Source organism: Protopterus annectens, chromosome 3.part0 (genome assembly GCF_019279795.1).
Source record: "Protopterus annectens isolate FY-2018-M chromosome 3.part0, PAN1.0, whole genome shotgun sequence".
NCBI classification, from domain to species: Eukaryota; Metazoa; Chordata; order Ceratodontiformes; family Protopteridae; genus Protopterus; species Protopterus annectens.
Genome location: NC_056731.1, coordinates 1,649,247,623 through 1,649,267,286, shown reverse-complemented (window position 1 = coordinate 1,649,267,286; position 19,664 = coordinate 1,649,247,623). Strand labels below are relative to the sequence as shown.

Here is a 19,664-nt window from a genome sequence, read left to right as displayed (position 1 = left end):
GGACCTCCATTTTCTGGAGGTGCATTTCCTGACAACTGCCAGAATTGTACATTGTAAATACATATTGTCTTTCTTCATTTCTGAATTTTCATTTACATTCAACAAAATTAAAGCCTCAGATAATACAAATGAATCCGTAAATATAGCTTGTAAAGATTATTAATATGTTAGCATAAACATTCCAAATACATAACATAAACTCTACTTTTTGGGAAAAAAAATAACAACCAGTGTCTGACAAGAACAGTCTGCGTTGTTCTAATAATTTAAGCTTTTGTTAGGTGCAGCTGTTTCATCTCTTATAATTGTGAATTCCCCACAAAAGTTTAGATATATCTAAAGAGAAATTATATCTAACTACTCACGGCAAACATCTGTGACAACATAAAATATAGCAGAAAAGATTTAGTTCATCTCATTTCAATCAATTTGAAAAATAATAGTTGCTGACAGTGTAAGCTTGATGAAAAGATGCTGTTTTTGTAAGTGGTAATGACAATTTAGTTTTATATGAACCTTTCCACAGGTAATCAGTACCCTGATCTGTCTCTTATCAGTGACTCTAACAGCATCCATAGAATTATTCTGTATTGATTTGATTCAATGAGATCAAAGTAGAGATTTACAAAATCCATAGAGTTTTGAAAATTTCATCTTCAAACAATGGTAATAGCCAACCTATGTAGTCAGTCTCCCCTTTCCCCAACATATGTTCCTCATCACCACTGTATGGAACATTCTTCTAAACTATTACAATACATTTGTTTACTCACCTAGAAGTTTTAAGCCAACAGACATCAATACTTAAATGATCCATACAAACCTTATACACATATTATATATTCATTAAAGGGGTGGTAGTACAGACACAATATTATATGATTGTGTAAGAAAACTAAAATAAACTTTATACAGTTACCCATAATTCTAGAGCTATAAGAATGGGTAAATTATCTACAAATTACAGTGGTAAGGCGAGAAGCATTAGGCCCACTAAGCAACTTAAATTCTCCCAGGCTGTTCACACCTCATGTACTCCATAATGCATGATGCTCTCCCTTCCAGATGTGAGTTAAGCTATTCTAAAATAAACTTATCTATCTGAATGTACGTGCAGACGCACACACACACACACACACACACACACACACACACACACACACACACACACACACACACACACACACACACAAAGACAAAGAAGAAAAAGACAAAAAAGAGAAGGAAAGAAGCAAGTCTAAATCTGAATCATTAAAAAAAGGTTTCCAGAGCCGACAACCTCAGTAAGCCCCAACTCCAAAGTCCCCAGAAGGTTGGATCAGACACCCTCTTTGGCCCAATCACCTTCTCCATACACCAGTTACTCCCTGGGACTTGCTCCTTTCCTTCTCTCTCTTGTATTTTTCTTCTTTCTTTCTCTTGTTGTTTCTTTGACTTAAGTGTTCTCCCTTTTAGAAGGTAAGAAAGATGAAGGGTTAGCCCCTTGTCTGTGTGGGAAGGAGGCCCTTTGAAATAAGTGTGTCCCTTCTGGTTTGGAGAGATCTTGCACTTAAAGCTGTGCAAGAATGGCATTTGATGTCAGGGTGCACGGCACAGAGACAATATACACATTTGGAGTGTGGGTCCTGCAATGGAAGTTTGTGCCCACACACAGCATTTTTTTAAACCCAGTTAACTCTGACATTTCAACTGCCTAGAAACAAGAAACTAAAGGAGTGGGAACTAACTCTAACTTTAATTTTAAGGTACAGTAAATTTACACAACAGAGGTCTAAAGTCTTAATTCTAAAGTAAATTAAACTAATTAACCAAGCAACATAATCTGTCAGAAATTATCTAAAATTTACGAAACACTATGTTCAAGGTGAGAGTAAAATCTCTCATTGTAGGAAAGCAGCAGCAGCAATAAGTAAAAAAAATAGCATGCTGTTGAAGGCAGCTCTACTCACATCCAAAACGTTTGAGTGGAAAATAACATCTGAGCATCTGCGGTACAACCTAGGGAATTGTGGGTAGTGTTGGGATCTGATGAGCTTTGAAGTCAGAGCCAAGGTCGTATCCCACCAGATCCAACAACCCATATGTTTGAATGGATGAAATACACAGCACTGGATCACAGTGTCAACTGCAGCACAGTGTGAGGCATTACCCTTTGTTTGAAGTGATCTGACTGTGAAGTTAGTACATATATATGTAAGGGGGTTGTAACATGTATAAGCACACTTTTTTTTTTTTTTTTAACCAGACTCTCCCAGTGCATTAATTCATCCCTTTGGAACAAAGAATCTAATGGGGTTCACATTTTCTACGATATAACAGTGAAGCTTGTTCAGGTTAGCATAATGGTTAAGGTCTTTGTCTCCTATACACAAAGTACAAGGCTTGATCCTGCCAGTTTGGAGTTTGCATGCTCTCCCTGTGTCCCTGTGGGGAACTCCCACCTCCAAAAAAAAAACATGCTGAGCGTCTCCCATCTCAAACTCACCCAAGAATGGAACTGCGGGCAGCAACACAGACTCTAGCTAGATGGTACCCACCAGGGGGAAGAGGTCTACAGACCAACCATTTTTGGCATCTACTGTCGTGCACAGTATCTTCAAAAAAAGGAGAAAGTACAGCTGTATAAAATTTTAGTTTAACAGTAGTTGTCCTCTTCACTGTTGCAGTATTTTTCACCCAAGGGATCTTTTGCCAAGGACAGCCCAATGTCGGGTCAGTATTCCAGAGCCTTTAGCTCTTATAGACACTGCATGTCACATATATGCTCCCCTTGAAAGACACAGGGCATAAAGGTGATATACGGATGCAAGCAATCAGAACTGAAAAACCCCAGGAGGAACAAAATACCCTCACGGACAAAAAGGAGCATGTGCATCCAAAGAGAAACAGAAAGAACAGCCCCTCAGCTAGTAAGGCAACCAGAACACAGGGCAAGAGTCAGAACAGAGGAGAAAGGAGGGAGGGACCAAATACTCCAAAAGTGAAGAGAAGGGACACCTACTGTTATGGTAAGATTTTACATAACTGTACTATGTCCTTCCATATCACTGTTGCAGTATTCTTAACATAAGGGATAGTACAAGAGCTAAGAGGACGGCTGACAGTAGGGCACAGAAGAGCTCTCTACAAACTCATGCAGAATAACTCCGACAAAACCTGCCCTGGAATGGAAAACAGCAGCAAACTTATAATGTTTAGTGAAAGTATGAACACAGGACCAATTAGCAGTTTGAAGGATGGAATTGATGTCCAAACCTTTGAAAAAGGTACCGGAGAAGCCAACCACACCATTAGAATGTACCTTTATGGATGAAGAAAGACATCGGCCATGAAAAGAACAACAAAAAGAAATGACCTTAGAAATGCAGGAATGAACAACAAAAAGAAATTACCTTAGAAATGCAGGATGAGATGGTTTGCTTGAAAACAGTCAAACCCAAAGTCCTTGGGTGAAAAGAAAAAAAAAAGTTATACTCACCATAACGTTCCATTTGTACTGTCGATTTTTTATCTCTTCTCACATATGGGTCCAGATCCAATCCATCGGATCCGACTCGGCCGTTACTAAGCTCATTACAACCAAAAAGCTCCTGGATACCTCCCCTTACCCACAATGCATCTCTCCCTGTTACCTCAGATCTGGTTTTCTAGAATTATAGCCATAGAAAAACGAATTAAACTTTAATGTTGAAAAGACTTTTAAGGAGGCTACTTCTGGAGTACTGAAGATAAAAAAAATGACCTGAAATTTTCTCCACGTTCAACCAGAAAACTAAAGGAAGGGGGTTGGAAGGAGAGGATGTGAGGAAAGATGAAAAAATTGACAATACAGATGGAATGTTAGGGTGAGTACATAACATCTTTATCTGATATTGTCAATTTTTCATCTCTTCACATATGGGGCCGAGTCCCCAGCTACCTTTACCCCAGGCAGACTCACGGGAGGATGTTTCTCAGAACCATCGAACCAAAGGAGGCTCATCCCCTAGAGACCAAATCTAACTTGTAATGAGTGATAAAGGTATGATGGTTTGCTCATATGGCTGCTGCACAAATATCATCCATGAAGGCATTGGTCTGGAAGAATGGGGATGTGGCCATGACCCTGGTTGAATGACCTCAAATAGATTTGGAAGGATTTATACCTTTTGAGGTGTAAATAAAAGAAATGCAATGACAGAACCATTTTGACAAGGTAACCTTGGATACTGGTAGGCCTTTTCTAGGGCCTGCAAAGGCAATAAACAACTGACTTGCTTTCCGAAACCCTTCAGTCCTGTGCAAATAGAGACATAAGTATCTATGAACATCCAACAAATATAGAACATATTCACCTTTACTGCTGGAGTTAGGAAAAAAAACAGGCAAATGTATGGTCTGATTAATATTTGATTGTGAAATGGCTTTGGGTAGAAAGGAGGGGTTGGTACGTAAAGAGACTCTGTCTTTATGAAAAATCAAATATGGGGCCTGGGAAGATAGTGCCTGAATTTCTGATATTCTTCTTGCAGATGTGGCAGCCACCAAAAAGATAGTTTTCCAAGATAGAAACTTCATATCACAAGTCGCTACAGGTTCAAATGGGGGCTGAATAATAAGACATATTACCAAATTAAGGTCCCATGGGGTGGGGAGGAAGGATCCTTATGAGGAGGCCTTAACAACAAGGTCCCTTTCAAGAAGGCTTTGCAAAGTTTGCTGGAAATGAGAGATGAGTTATCCATCCCACTGCTAAAATTTGAAATGGCTGCCAATTGCACCTTTATAGTAGAAGCAGCTATTTCATTATCGAAATGGTGGGCTAGAAATTCTACAACAGAGTGAATAGGAACTGTGAGAGGATCTACATTCTGTTGCTGAGCCCAAATTACAAACCTCTTCCATTTACTCTTATAGAAATTTTGAGTGGATGACGTATGAGAGGACATCAAAATATAATGGACAGGTGAGGACAGCATAGGTTGTCTGGCAATGAATGGAACTAAAGGAATCAAACCATTAGTTTGAGGTTGTGAAGGCTGGGATGAATCATTCCTGTCGGACACGAAAGAAGGTCCAGAAAAGGTTCCAGAATCCAGGGTTCCTTCTGTAGATGAAGCCAGAGGAATGGAAACCAGATCTGTTGAGGCCAATATGAGGCAATGAGGATTATTGTTCTCTTCAACCTGCTGGCTTTCTGAAGGAATTTGGGAATCAAGGGGATGGGGGAAAGCATACAAAAGACCGGGAGGTCAATCATATTACAGCATCCTTCGGGGACTCCCCTGGTGTGCTGATTAGGGCAAAGTAGCCACTGCATTTGTTGTTTAGGGGAGAAGCAAAGAGACTGCAGCAAAGCTGGCCCCATTTGCGGAAAATGTCCTCTGCTACCTTCTTGTTGAGGAACCACTCACGAGGCATGAGAATGTATCTGCTCAACATATCCGCTATGATGTTTGGACTTTCCTGGAATGTGTGTTGCTTTAAGAAAGTGGTTGGATGAGATCACCCACTGCCACACGCTGAGTGCATCTCGACACAGAGGGTATGATCTGATTCCTCCTTGCTTGTTTATATACCAGACCACAAACATGTTGTCTGACTGAATCGCCACTGTTCCTAGAGGAAGAGCAGTCTGAAATACCAACAATGCTAGAAGCACTGCCCTCATCTCCAGGATGTTTATGTGGAGTTTGGCCTCATCTGTGGATCAGGTTCCTTGGACTACCTTCCCCAGATAATGCCCCCCCCCCCCATCTGGCAAGCATCCGTGGTCACCGTGGTTGAGGAGGGACAAAGAGTCGACCCTGCGTCAACTGTCCTAACTGAATCCACCACGAAAGGTTTCTTTTACATGTGTATGTTATAAGAATTTGGTGAGTCATCAGTGGGTGGATAATTGACCACTGGGCAGCTAGAAGCCACTGCAACATCCACATGTGAAATCTGGTTAATTGAACTAACACTATCACTGCAGCCATTGATCCTAAAGCCTGCAGAAAATGATGAGCAGCTACCTTCTTATGTCTGATTAATTTGTATGTTTGTCACCTGACTGTTACCCTGGAGGTAGAAAGTTTTGCAATCATTCCAGTGGTGTCCAGTAGTGCTCTTACAAACGCCAGTGTTTGAGTAGGTTCCAGATCTGATTTTTGGTAATTTATGGTTATGCCTAGTTCGGTACATATTTGAAGAATAGAGTCTCCCACATGGATAAGTAAATACCTGGTCGGGGCAGATATCAGTCAGTCATCTAAATAAGGAAACACCTGGAATCCTTGTTGTCTCAGGTGAGCCGCAACCACTGCCATGCATTTGGTGAACATTCCAAAGGGCAGTACTCTGAACTGGTAATGACTGGCTCCCAGACAGAATGGTAGGTATCCTCTGGAACATCTGTCCATTTTTATATTATAGTACGCACCCTGAAGATCTATAGAGCACATCCAATCATCCTGTTCCAGATAAAGAAGTATGGAATGCACCATGACCATTCAGAACTTGCAATATTAAATTGACTTGCTCAATCTGCTGACATCCAGGATTGGTCTCCAGTCCCCTGTTTTCTTTGGAACCAAAAAGAACCTTGAGTAAATTCTGAATCCTCTCTGATCTCGGGGGACTTCTTGGATGACTCTTTTTCCAGCAGTTTTTGAATCTGCATGACTGCTTGATCCTTTTGACTGGGTGGAATGTCTGGGATTTTCTTGTGAAGGGGGGTTGTTGAGAAAAGGGAATTTGGTAACCCCTGGATATTATCCTCTGCACCCACATATCGAAAGTTATCGTTTGACAGGCTCTCCAATGTAGGAATAGTCAACTGCCGATTGGCCCCAGAGGTGGACAATCGGGCCTCCTTTCAGGAGCACTGAAAGAGTTTCCCAGACAAAGACTCCTGGGACCCTTGGTTCTGCAGACCTCCTCTGCCGCGAGGGCGGCATCTTCCATTATTGTTCCTCCCTCTGCCTTTGGGGAAAAACCCTTTACGTGTCTTGATAGAACCCTTGAGACTTTTTGAACCATATTTTTCTGCTGCCTCTCTGACCACTAAGATAAAGTTTCCAAGGAGCCAAAAAATGCATGCCCATGGCAGAAAGAGTCTTACCTTTTTTTTCACACCTGGATAGCATATCTTTGACTTTGGGACCAAAAAGTGAAGTGCCGTCAAATGGTGTGTTGATGAACGAAGACTTAAAAGGCTCTGCAAAATCGCATATGTGCATCCTGGCATGTCTTCTCATAGGGATGCAGGAACATGCCGCTCTACTCGTTCCTCCAGCTGCATGTGTGATGAGCCTCATGGAAGTGTTAGCTACAGAAGGTAAGGTCGCTAAATGGGAAGCTACCTTCGCTCTCGCTCCCTCAGCTACTGCACCTTCAAGGGTATCTGACAGTTCCTTAATTGGATCCCTTTTCAACCTGATGAAATGGGAAAGGTAATGCAGCAATTGCAAGGCAAAGGTCGCTGAAGATAACACTCACTTCCGGAATCTATCCATCATCCTGGAATCCTTATTAGGAGGATGAATAGTCGAACCATCCTCTGAAAGTTCCATTCTTGGTTGCCGCAGCTACAAACATAGCATATACTGCAACCCCTCTCATCCAGGAAAGCCTTGTCAAATGGGGCAGTAATTATTTTATTTGGTCTCCGGGGAATAGGTTCATTGGTATCTGGGGTCTCGCACACCCATAAAGAGATCAACCCTATGAGCTCATTGGTGGGTGGAGTCACCCAGGAGGTAGATGAGCAGGAACCAAAGACCGACAGGTACATCAACTCCTCAGGCAAAGCATTACTGGACTGCCAGCCGCCTCTCTGTCTCAGGATCTCCAGAATCTCCACAAAGGAAACATCCTCAGGAGGAGACCACATGGATTATCCTCCCTCATCGAGGTGAGTGTCTTCCATGGCCAACTCCTCTGTGGAGTCCAAATGCTTCCTCTTGCAAAGTCTCTTCCAAGGGTCCTCCTCAGTGGGGTACTCTGGGGAGGTATCAAAAGAGGCAGGGGTATCCAGATGTGTTTCCTGCCGTCTGAGGTCCTGCTGTCCCTGTGTGTCCCTGTGGAACATCCTTGCCAAAAGATGGTAGGGTACCTTGATGGGATTGAGGATCCAAGAGGGCACGTGACCTTCTAAATGCGGTAGCAGCTATAGCACTCTCCAGAGTCCCAAAGGCTGACCGCTCCCGAATGGAGGAGGACTCTGGCTCTGAAAGGCCATGCTTTCTGGATGGGGTCCCTTCCAGTCCAGAAGACAGCTCATCGGGGTCAGAAGCCAGAACCAAGCTCACCTGCACCAAAGCCCTGAGGCACATCAATTGCTCCAAAGACCTGTACTCATGGTTCACTAGGTTCAATGTGGCTCCAGGAACTCTCCAGCTCTGAAAAGGCCAAAGAGCTCTGAGCAAAGGTCTGATCTGAAAAAGAAACATCTTTGGAATTGAGCTGAAAGGCACTGGATGTATTTGATCTGATGACTCCGAAACTTGGCCTGAAGTCGGAGGAGGAGGAAGAGGGGGAGTTGATGGTTTGGACAGACTTGGAACTGCATGGGTCGTGGCAGAGGGGGACTTAGTGATGCCCTCCTCCCACAAAATCTTCTGCACCAACCATTCCATGTCTTCTTCAGTAAGGCTCCTGGTTGAACAGGAAGAGGACAGTGGTGGGCATTTTAGTTAAGAATGCAGATAGTACCCTTGGCAGAACAGGATTGGTTGTCGGGCAGTACAGAGTTCTGGAAAATGTCAATATTGGCTTGAATGGGCTTGTTGTCAGATCCATTATCAACAGATCCAATCTATCATTACTCGACAGAATCGGAGCCAAAGAAGCCAGAGAAGCTGACCTAGTTACAGACTCCACAGACTTGGGAGATTTTGACGTTTTAGTTTTTGGCTCCGAAAGGTCTGTTGGAGCTGAGAAAGGCCTCTTCTTTCCTCTGTCACCAGTTTTGGAGGAAAGGGAAGAAGCAGGGCTCGAATGAGACTATTTAGATTTGGTACAAGATCCATATTTAGACTGACTGCCAGAAATAGCCTCCTCAAAAGCAGGCAGCATGCCCCTGAAAATGAACTTATTTTTTCTCTCAACCAAAACAGTGGTTGAAAGAATGGCAGATCACACAATCTTCTTGTAAATGAAGTCAAAGTCAAAGAAAACTTTGTCATTCAGAGCTATATCACAGTGAAGCTGAACAAAATTGCGATGCTTTATTCCCAGTGCAAATACATACACACAGAGAAGAAAATAGTACAATAAAAATAAAAGTAAAAATAGAATAAAAAAATAACAATGACCAAACACACTTTACATATAAATAAAACTGAATAACAACATGTGCATGACATTACTATAACATAAGAACTAAGCAGCAAAAGGAATGGCCAGCATGAATATTGCACAGTGTGATTTATATTTCACTTCACAGAGTCCTATGGTAAGGTAAGGTAAGGTGTGAACCAACATTAAATATACACATCAGTTAGTTATCACACATGAAAAAGCTTAATACTTACAGTGCAACAAAGCCTGGATATGTACGGATCTGTACAGTCAGATAAATAGCATAACTGTGTGGTAGGAGGGGAGGAATGCATTGACAGTCTCCTAGCTCATTTTTCACAAGATTTCAGTAGTCTGATGGTGAGAGGAAAGAAACTTTTGTTAAGGCATTCATGGACATGGCAAAAAGGTTGCAGCAAGGCTGGCCCCATTTGAGGAAAACCTCTTCCGCCACTTCCTGTTTTAGGGACCACTCGTGAGGCATCAGAATAGCTCTGCTGAGTTTGTCTGCAATCACGCTGGATTTCCCCGGGATGTGCATTCCTATCACAAAGCACTGGGAGGAGGTTGTCCAGTGCCATAATCTCAGGGCCTCCCAACAAAGGGGGTAAGATCTGGTTCCTCCTTGTTTATGTACCATACAACTGACATGTCTGTCTGTACAGCAATAGTTCCTAGCGGAAGAGAGTCCTGGAATGCTTGCAATGCTAAAAGCACTGGTCTCATTTCTAGGACACTGATGTGCAAATGGGCTACATGGTTCTGCCAAGTGCCTTGAACTGTCTTTCCAGATAATAACCTCTCCTACCCTATCTGGGAAGCATCTGTGGTCACTGTGCATAAAGGCTTGGAAGGAAGAAAGGGATGATCTAATGTTACATGTGTGGAGTAAAGCCACCAACGAAGGTTTTTCCTGCAAAATTCCGTTATCAAAATTTGGTGGGACATGGGTAGTTTCTGCATGGACCACTGAGTGAAAAGTAACCACTGTAGTATTCTCATGTGCAGACGTGCTAATGGAATCAGAGTTATCACAGCTGCCATGGTTCCCAATACTTTGAGGATTGTTCTTGCTTGTACTTTTCTCTTGGAAAGAAGGTTTAGGACTTCACGTCATAGGACATGAACCCATTCAGAGGGAAGTTTTGCCATCATATTTGTTGTGTCTATATCTGCTCCTATAAAAAACGATATGCTGAGATGGCAACAAGGCAGATTTTTCGTAGTTTATTGTGATTCCTAGGTGAGAACAGAGATGTAAAGTGGTGTCTCTCACTTTGGATAGTAGATGCTCGGTGATGGCGGTTAGGAGCCAATCATCTAAGTATGGAAACATTCGGAAGACTAGGCATCTCAAGTGAGCCGGTACCACTGTCATACACTTGGTGAACACTCTAGGGGCTGTAGTAAGGCCAAAGGGCAGAACTCGGAACTGGTAGTGACTGGCTCCCAGCTGAAAGCACAAATGACTCCTTGATCACCTGTCCATTTTTATATGGTAGTACACATCCTGGAGGACTATACAGCACATCCAATCATCTCATAACAGAAAAGGGAGTACTGACTGCAGTGTTACCACCCAGAACTTTGACTTTCTTACTGATTTGTTTAACTTGCTGAGATCCAGGATGGGTCTCCAGTCCCCTGTTTTCTTTGGAACTAAAAAGAATCTTGAGTAAGTTCCGGTTCCTATTTGGTCTGCAGGGACTACTTGGATGACTCTTTTGACTAGCAACTTTTGTATTTCTAGAGATGCCTGACCCCTTTGACTGGGTGGAACGTCCATTATGTTTTTTGTGTTTGGGACAGGGAAGTAGCCTCTGGATACGATACTTTCTACCCACTAGTCTTTTGTTATTGTTAGCCAGGCTTTTGGGTACAAAGATAAGCGGCCCCTGACTGCCTCCAGAGATCGACAGGTGGGCCTCCTTTCAGGAGTGCTGAAAGGGCTTACCAAGGAAGGATTCCCTGTCGCCCTGGTTTTGTGGACTGCCTCTGCCATGTGGTCGGCGTTTTCCATTAGCATTTCCCCCTTTGCCCCTGGGGGAAGTATCATCACATGTGTCCTGGAAAGCTCTCTGGGATTTTCAAAACCACATTTTTCCTCCTTTCTGACCCTTTGGGTAAGATCTGGTAGGCAGGGAAAAATGGGACTCCAACGGCTGAGAGAGTCTTTCCTTGTTCACACATGGTTAGCGTGTCTTTGACTTTAGGCACGAACAAAGACGAGCCATCAAAAGGGGCGTTCATAAAAGAAGATTTAAAGGGTTCCACAAAGTCATACAAGCACATCAAAGAATGTCTCTTTAGGGAAATTCCTGAACCCGCTGCCCTGCTCACATCATCCGCTGCATAAGAAATGAGCCTCATGGAGGAGTTGACCACTAAGGTTAAGGTGGAGAGCTGACAGGAAACCTTGTCTGATACCCTTTCAGCTACTGAACCTTGAAGTGTATCTCCTAGCTCTTTCAGGAGATCTCTCTGAAGCCTAGTAAAGTGAGTCAGATAAGTCAGCGATCTGAGCACAAAAGACGCTGAACAGAAGATGCGCTTTCCATATCTGTTCATCGTACGAGACTCTTTGTTCAGCAGACAGACAGAAGAGAATGTCTCTGAAAGTTCCGTTTTGGTGGCTGCTGCCACCAGCATAGCATCTACTGGGACACCCTTGGTAAGAAATTCCTTGTCTGAAGGTGCGGTGCTGAATGTGTTTGGCCTCTGAGAAACAGGTTCCATTGCGTCTGGAGACTCCCAGCCTTTCGACTAACTAACTGCATCAGCTTGTCGAAGGGCGGAGACACCCAAGTGGTGGAAGGATGAGACCCAAAGGCCTTCAGGTATACAGACTCCTCAGAAGGCTTGATGGGCTTCCAGCCACCTCTCTGTTTTAGTAATTCTAAGATGCCTGCAAAGAAGAAATCCTCAGAGGGCGACCATGGGTACCCTTCCAAATCATCAGGGTCTGTATCTGAAGTGATGGGACTCCTCTGGGGAGTCTAGATGCTTCCTCCTACATAGTCTCTTTTGAGGGACCTCTTCAGAAGGGTATTCTGGAGAGGTTTCAGAAGAGAGGGGGTTGCATCCTGAGGCCTTGGGTCTCCGCATCTCTGTGGATGCAGTGATACTGAGGCAGACACCAGTGCCTTTGGGGGAAGAATGTCCCGACTCGAGAGTGAACCTGTCTGCGGAGACAGGACTCTCCTCATTACCTCGAAAGCCCCCTGCCCCTGGCCTGAAGAGACTCCAGGCTCCGAAAAACCAGAGGGAATATTTGGAACCTAGGGGATTGGCTGCCAGGCTGAGGTAGGAGCCGAGCTCACCCGAGCCAATGCCCCGAGATGCAAGTTCAGATCTGACAATTGCCTGATCTAACTGTCATCCCCGGACCCGAATGGAGAGCGTCAACTCCTAGACTCCTCAAGTTCGGATGGAACCAAGGATGTCAGAGCAGTAGTCGGGGCCGAAGATCGTGAGATAGGCCTAAGCTCCAATGGTTCCACTACAATCAACTCTGGACATTCTGGCTCCGAGGTGCGAGATCAGACCAGAGGAGGAATCAATGGTGACAGGGTAGGTTTGATCGATTCCAAAGCCCGCTGGGTTGGATCCAACAAGAGTCTGGTGAGCGCTGGTGTCCTCAAAAGCCTCTACACCACACGATCCACGTCATCATTGGACAAGCTCCTGGAGCATCGAGTGGACAGAGCAGGAAATCTGGAAGACTGCAATAAAGGAGACCTTAAAGTGGGAGATAACGGTTCCAATTCAGGGGACCGGCTCTGCACATGAAACTCCAATGGCACCGATATAGAAGGAGCTGAAGCAGAAAGCTTCTCAGGCCCGACAGCCTTCGAGTTCAAAGAAGAAACCTTAGGTAACTTTTTTGACTGCTCCGACTGAGCACTCAAAGAAGAGGACCTTTCCCAGACTTGTCTGATTTGAAGAAGGGGATTGACTGGATTTTGAAGGACCCTGACCGTCTTCAATTGCTTCTGAAAAAGGGAGCTTCAGCAAGCCTCTCAAGATGAGCTTGATCTTTCTCTCTAATAATACCCTGTGACTAAAGGAGTGACAGATAGCACAGGACTCCTGAAGGTGAACACCTCTGAGGCAGTAGACACAAATGGTATATCCATCAGTTATGGACATTTTTTGGCTGCTTTTTACACATTTTTTAAACCCAGGGGGTTTAGTTTCCTTAGAATCTTTGGAAGACATGACTAACAGCAACTACAACAGGAAAAAATAGCTAACAACTCTAGGGGAAAACCAGAGAAACAAATGTAAGCACACAAAAAACACTACTACTACTACTACTAATTCTTATACAACGCTCATTTTTTTTTTAACAACAGCGATCAGACCAACACACAGAAAAAAGGGACAGAGGCAGCTCTCTAACTTAAATGAGCTAGGCCTGAGTATTTAGAGAGGAAAAACAAAGGGAAAACCAAAGAGGAAAGCTCTCTAATCCTCTAATTTAAATGGGCTAAGGGCGGCACTTCTCTAACTTAAACGAACTAACCTATCCTTACAGGAAAGAAAAACCCTCTAACTAAAATGGGTTTTCTAAATTTAATACAGGGATAGGGAAAGAAAGGCCTAATGGAAATAATGATGGCCAACACAAAAACAACAACAGAAAAAGAGCGGAACACAGATAATTTACTTGATAACAACTAGCTGGAATAAAAGTACTGAAAAAATTCTAACAATTTTCAAATATAAGGCAGAAAAAAAACTACTTGGGCAGAGCCACTATGAAGAACACCCGATCTTGCTTAGCGGCAAACGAGATCTGGGGAACTCTCATAGTGTATCATGGGACAGGGGAGCTACTGGAAGACCTCAAGCTTTGTATAAAGCCGAATGGGAACCAAAGATCGGTTCTGAACCCAACTTGATAAGAATGAAGGCAAGACAGGACAACATCACATCTGTTGTTAAGTCTACAAATCCTACAGTGCATACTTCTGTATCTCCTACCTGAGGAAAGGCAGGAGGACATACTGTGACAGGATGCGAAGGATCACTGGATTATCTTCCCGATTCTACTGATGCAACGTGACTCATGTAGGTCTTCCAGTGGTGCAAGAGAGGAACCAATGATTTTCTCTGCTGCCCTTACAACTCGCCTAAGAGCCTTACAATTGGAGATGCTGCAGCCCCCATACCAGACAGTGATGCTGTGATGAAGAAGCCCAAGACAATAATGCACAAGGAGTGCAAGTCACTGAAAGTAATCTTTTGACCATACTTTGTGCATTTTTTTAATCCTGCTGGTTTATCTTGCTTCTCTGCCATGTTGTAAATACATTTAGATGGCGAAAAAACTCACACTTACACACGCACACTTAAGGCCAAAGACAGGGAAAAAAAGAAGGAAAGTTTATATATATATATATATATATATATATATATATATATATATATGTGTGTGTGTGTGTGCGTGTGTTTGTGTGTGTATTTATGTATGTATCTCACATAATGCCCCAAAATCATTTCTAATCTGTCACCTAAATATCAGAAGTATAAATAATAAACTCCAATACCTGCATGCACTCATAGATATACACTCACCTGATGTTTTCTGCTGGCTTAAACCCACTATCACTGACAATGAAATATTACCCCCCCCCACTGCAATATAATAAGATTTGACCATAAAGTGAGAAAAGGAGGTGGAGTAGCCATCCTATACAAATCCTCTCTACAGTTAACTACAATTAACATCCCCTCTGACCAAATAATTACCAACACTGAAACAATAATCTCAAGAATTCAACTCAACAAACACAAAGCTATAAACATAGTATGTAGTTATATTCCTCCAGGCAATAACATAAACACCTTAGAAAGCACACTCCAATGCTTATCCTCCTCTCACCCCCAAGAAACAATCATACTTGTAGACTTCAACATCGACTGGATAACTTGTTCAGCACATTTCCCAACCTCCCATATTAACTTACATGGTTTCTCCCAAACTATTACTACCCCCACCAGAATTAACAAATCTAACAGAAAGGAAAGCATTATAGACTGGATCTTAATAAATAACAATCCTCAGTTGTACAAAGCAGGTACCCTACCCGAGGACATGAGCGACCACCTCCTAACCTATACAATGAGAAAAAGAGAAGACATGCCCCAACAAACCACCTTTATAACCCGCAGGTATACAAAGAACTTTAACCTAAACAGTTTCCAATCTGATCTAAGCCTATGCAGATGGGCCACACTTAAAACACTACCCCTTGATCAAGCAGTCACAGAATTCAACACCACCTTCCTAGCCATCTTAGACAAGTACGCTCCCAAACGTAGATATAGAACCAAAAACAAAACAGCACCATGACTAACCTATCCTACTAGACAAAAACTCACTTCTAGAAATAGAGCATGGTCCTCATGGAGAGCCACCAAATCCTCACAAGCCCAAATAACATACAAACAGATTAGAAATGAAGCTAAAAGATCTATTATGTTAGACAAACACAACTACTATTTCAATTTACAGCAAAAACACCAAAATCAGCCCAAAAAATTTTGGTCAGGTCTAAATAAACTACTCCACCCAGGTTAATCTTCTACCCCCACCCCCTCGTCAACCTTAAATCTACCCCCTGAATCAGTAGCAAATACCTTTAACACTTTTTTCACTAAAACTGTCAAATCCCTAGCCAATAATCTATCTCCCTCTTCTTCTTCCACAACCTCACCTACTCATATAAATCCCCCTCCCTTAAACAGGATTCCTACAAAAAGTCGCTAAAGTAATAGCATACCCTATCTCCATCTTAATCAATCGTACTATCCAAGAAACCTACATCCCCTCCATCTGGAAAATCTCACACATTCTTCCACTTCATAAAGGAGGAAACTCCATGGAACTCTCAAATTACAGACCTATCACAATTCTATCTCCCCTAATCAAAATAATGGAGAAATGCACACAGAAACAACTATTAGCCCACCTCATACACAGTTCTCTCTTAGCATCATCCCAGCATGGTTTTAGACCAGCCCACAGTACAACCACTGCCCTGCTCTCCTTCCCTCACACAATAAATCACAACCGTAATCAAAATCTGCTCTCCTCTGCCGTGTTCCTCGATCTATCTAAAGCATTCGACATGGTAAATCACAGCTTACTCTTAGACTCCCTCAACTCACTGTCCATAGATAATTCAGTATGTAACTGGTTCCACTCATACCTAAACGGTCGACAACAAGCTGTCTTGTGGAAAGATAATTTATCCCCCCTTCTACGTGTGACCATTGGCGTTCCCCAAGGCTCCATTCTAGGTCCCCTTCTTTTCTCTATATTCATCAATGATCTGCCCAAAATTATACCACAGGCTACTTCCATACAGTACGTAGATGATTCCACACTAATCTGCACTGCCTCTACTCCAGCAGAATTACAATCTCTAACCCAGTCTACCTTTAACAAAGTAGAAAACTGGCTTAATTCTCATTTACTCCTACTGAACCCAAATAAAACCAAACTACTACTTTCCCCCCCACCCAAAAGCAAACACCACCAATATTTACAGTCTCTTCAAACAATGGGACCACAATTTCTCCTGAACCAAACACCAAACTACTAGGCATAATCATTGACAACAATCTGAATTACAATGCCCATATAGGCAAAACCATAAAAACAGTAAATAAAAAAATAGGATCCATGTATAAGATAAAGAAATTTCTAACCCCAACTGCCAGAACCACCATAGCTCGCACACATCTTCTGTCCTCCCTTCTCTATGCCTCACCCATCCTCACTAATCTATCTAAATTGAACCTCAACAAAATCACCAGCTGCTATAACAATATAGCTAGATTCGCCACAGGTTCCACATACAGAACCCACCATTGTAATAATCTTCACAAATTAGGTTGGCTAGAACTACCCAATCACATATACTATAACCAACTCATATTTGCTCATAAAATCCTCTACCAACCTACCAGTACCCCGATTCTAACTAAAATTATCACCCCCTATAACAACCTAACATCCTTCCGCTCATCCAGCAGAATGCTAGTACAAACAACCAAAGCAAACAACTCAGCTGGAGATTCTTTGTTCTCCAACTCTACTGGAAAAAAATGGAACTCCCTTCCTCCAGAAATAACCTCTAACAGCTCCTTGCCTCAATTCAAAAAAGCTCTAAAGACACACATGCACAGACTCTGGCTATGCCCATGTCTAAACTCCACGACTAAACTAAACAAAAATGACACTGAGCTAGTCAAAAAATAGTTGTGCTCCTATCAAAACCCCAACTAACCCAAAAACATAATAACAAATGTATTATTTCAAACTAACTCACATATATGTCTACCAATTCCTCCCTCTACAACCTATTTTTTTCTGCCCACACTAAACAAAACCCCTCCAACCAAAATACCTTTTCTTTCTTATCTTCCATGCTTTCTATCTGAATATGCTTATCTTACAGACACACCCCTTCTAAAAGATTGACTGCTCTGAACTCATTGCTTCAAAGAAATTGTTTTTTATGTCTCACCTATAGGTAACCCACAAATGACTTTTATCTTTGATCTATTGTTAACTTCCTAAACATCATTACAAACTGCATTTTTTCTCTCCTTAATTTAACTAAAACTTTGCAAACAGCTCTATTGCTACATTTTAGATATTTTGTAACCTATATTATTATTTGTTACTAAATGTCCTCATTTTTATGTTGCTGTTACTAAATGCTTTGATAACATGGAGCTTTTCTCCCCGGGCCTCCGCTGAAAATGGATATGTATCCAGTTGGACTTTCCCAGTTAACAAATGTAAAATAAATAAATAAAATGTATGTATGTATGTATATATACATATATATATATATATATATATATATATATATATATACACACACACACACACACACACACACACACACACACACACACACACACACACACACACTCACACACACTCACACACACACACACACACACACACACACACACACACACTACTAACAGTAATACTTAAGGAATACCTTAAAGGTAAAAGAGAAAGAGAGTAACCTATAAAAAATGGTTACTAGTGGGAAAAGGGAGAGAGAGAGACAGACAGACAGAGAAAGCGAAAGCAACCTAATAAAAAAAAGTGGTTACTGTCAAAAAGGATTTTTCGAAACAAGGGGGAGGTACAAGAAGGCGTAATACATTAACAAAGTATAGAAATAAGACTATAGAATGAAATATTATAATAATACAACCTGAAAATCCAAGAGCTAGCTGATCGGACCATGTCTTCGCAAAACAGCAAATGAGATCTGAGGTAACAGGAAGAGATGCACTGTGAGTAAGGGGAGGTATCCAAGAGCTTTATGGCTTGAACAAGCATAGTAACGGCCCAGTCAGATCTGATGGATCAGACCTGAACCCATATGTGAGGACGAGATGAAAAATTGATATCATCAAATTGAATGGCATGTACTCACCAAAACGATGAGTCTGTGTTCATAGGTTCATAGTTTAGTACTAAGCTAACTGCCCTTGCGAGCCATTTTAAGCCTAGCCAATTATCCCTTGTGAGACTCAAACCCTGCAACTTGTGTTTTTAAGGCAAACACCTTAGCCATTAAGCCACTCTCCCAACCCTGTGTTGTCAGTTTTCATCCTTCCTCAACCAATGGGTCTCAGATCTATCTTTGGCCACTTCTGCAGACTTTGGCTGTTTAGCTCTAGTTCCTCCTCTCTTTAGCTCGACTCGAAATGCCTCAGATCAAGTTCGCCCTCTATTCAGCCTATAATACTGCCCACAGCAAAATAGTAATTAATAATACAGTAAAATTACCAATAAAATTCCAGTTTGACTGCAAGGAAAGAAAAAAAGAATAAATTAATAAAAGACTGGTGCTCATCAGAAGGTAGGCAACATAACACACCTCAGGTCAAACTAGGAGATCCGAAAGTAAAAACTTCCAAATAGGAAGGGAGTTAGAGGGTGGGAGGATGAGGAAGAATGAAAACAGATAACACAGATACAATAGTTATGTACTCACCATCTGCAACTAATGTTATCATTTTCAACTGTTCCTCGACACCATCTGCAACTAATGTTATCTTTTTCAACTGTTCCTCAACAGACGGGGCAGAGTGCCCAGCTAGAGAAACCCCACGCTGGTCCTAAGAAAGGATATTCCAGAGTACAGCAGATCCAAATGCTGCCCTATTTCTACACAAGATGTCCAATTTATAGTGAGGAATGAAGGTATGAGTATTAGACCAAGTGGCAGCTGCGCAAATGCTATCTATGGGATCTCTGGACCAAAAAGTGGAGGATGTGGTCACAGATTTGGTGGAATGAGCCTTAGAAGATTTAGAGAGTTTTAATCCCTTCTTCTTATAGACAAAAGAAATAC

At 42.2% G+C, this 19,664-nt stretch overlaps 1 protein-coding gene across 3 annotated transcripts in view; it reads right to left on the bottom strand.

Moving 5' to 3' along the window:
- Positions 1–19,664, bottom strand: part of RIMS2 (regulating synaptic membrane exocytosis 2) — a 6,281,053-nt gene that overhangs the window by 2,583,844 nt on the left and 3,677,545 nt on the right. The gene's annotated exons all lie outside the window — the stretch shown is intronic.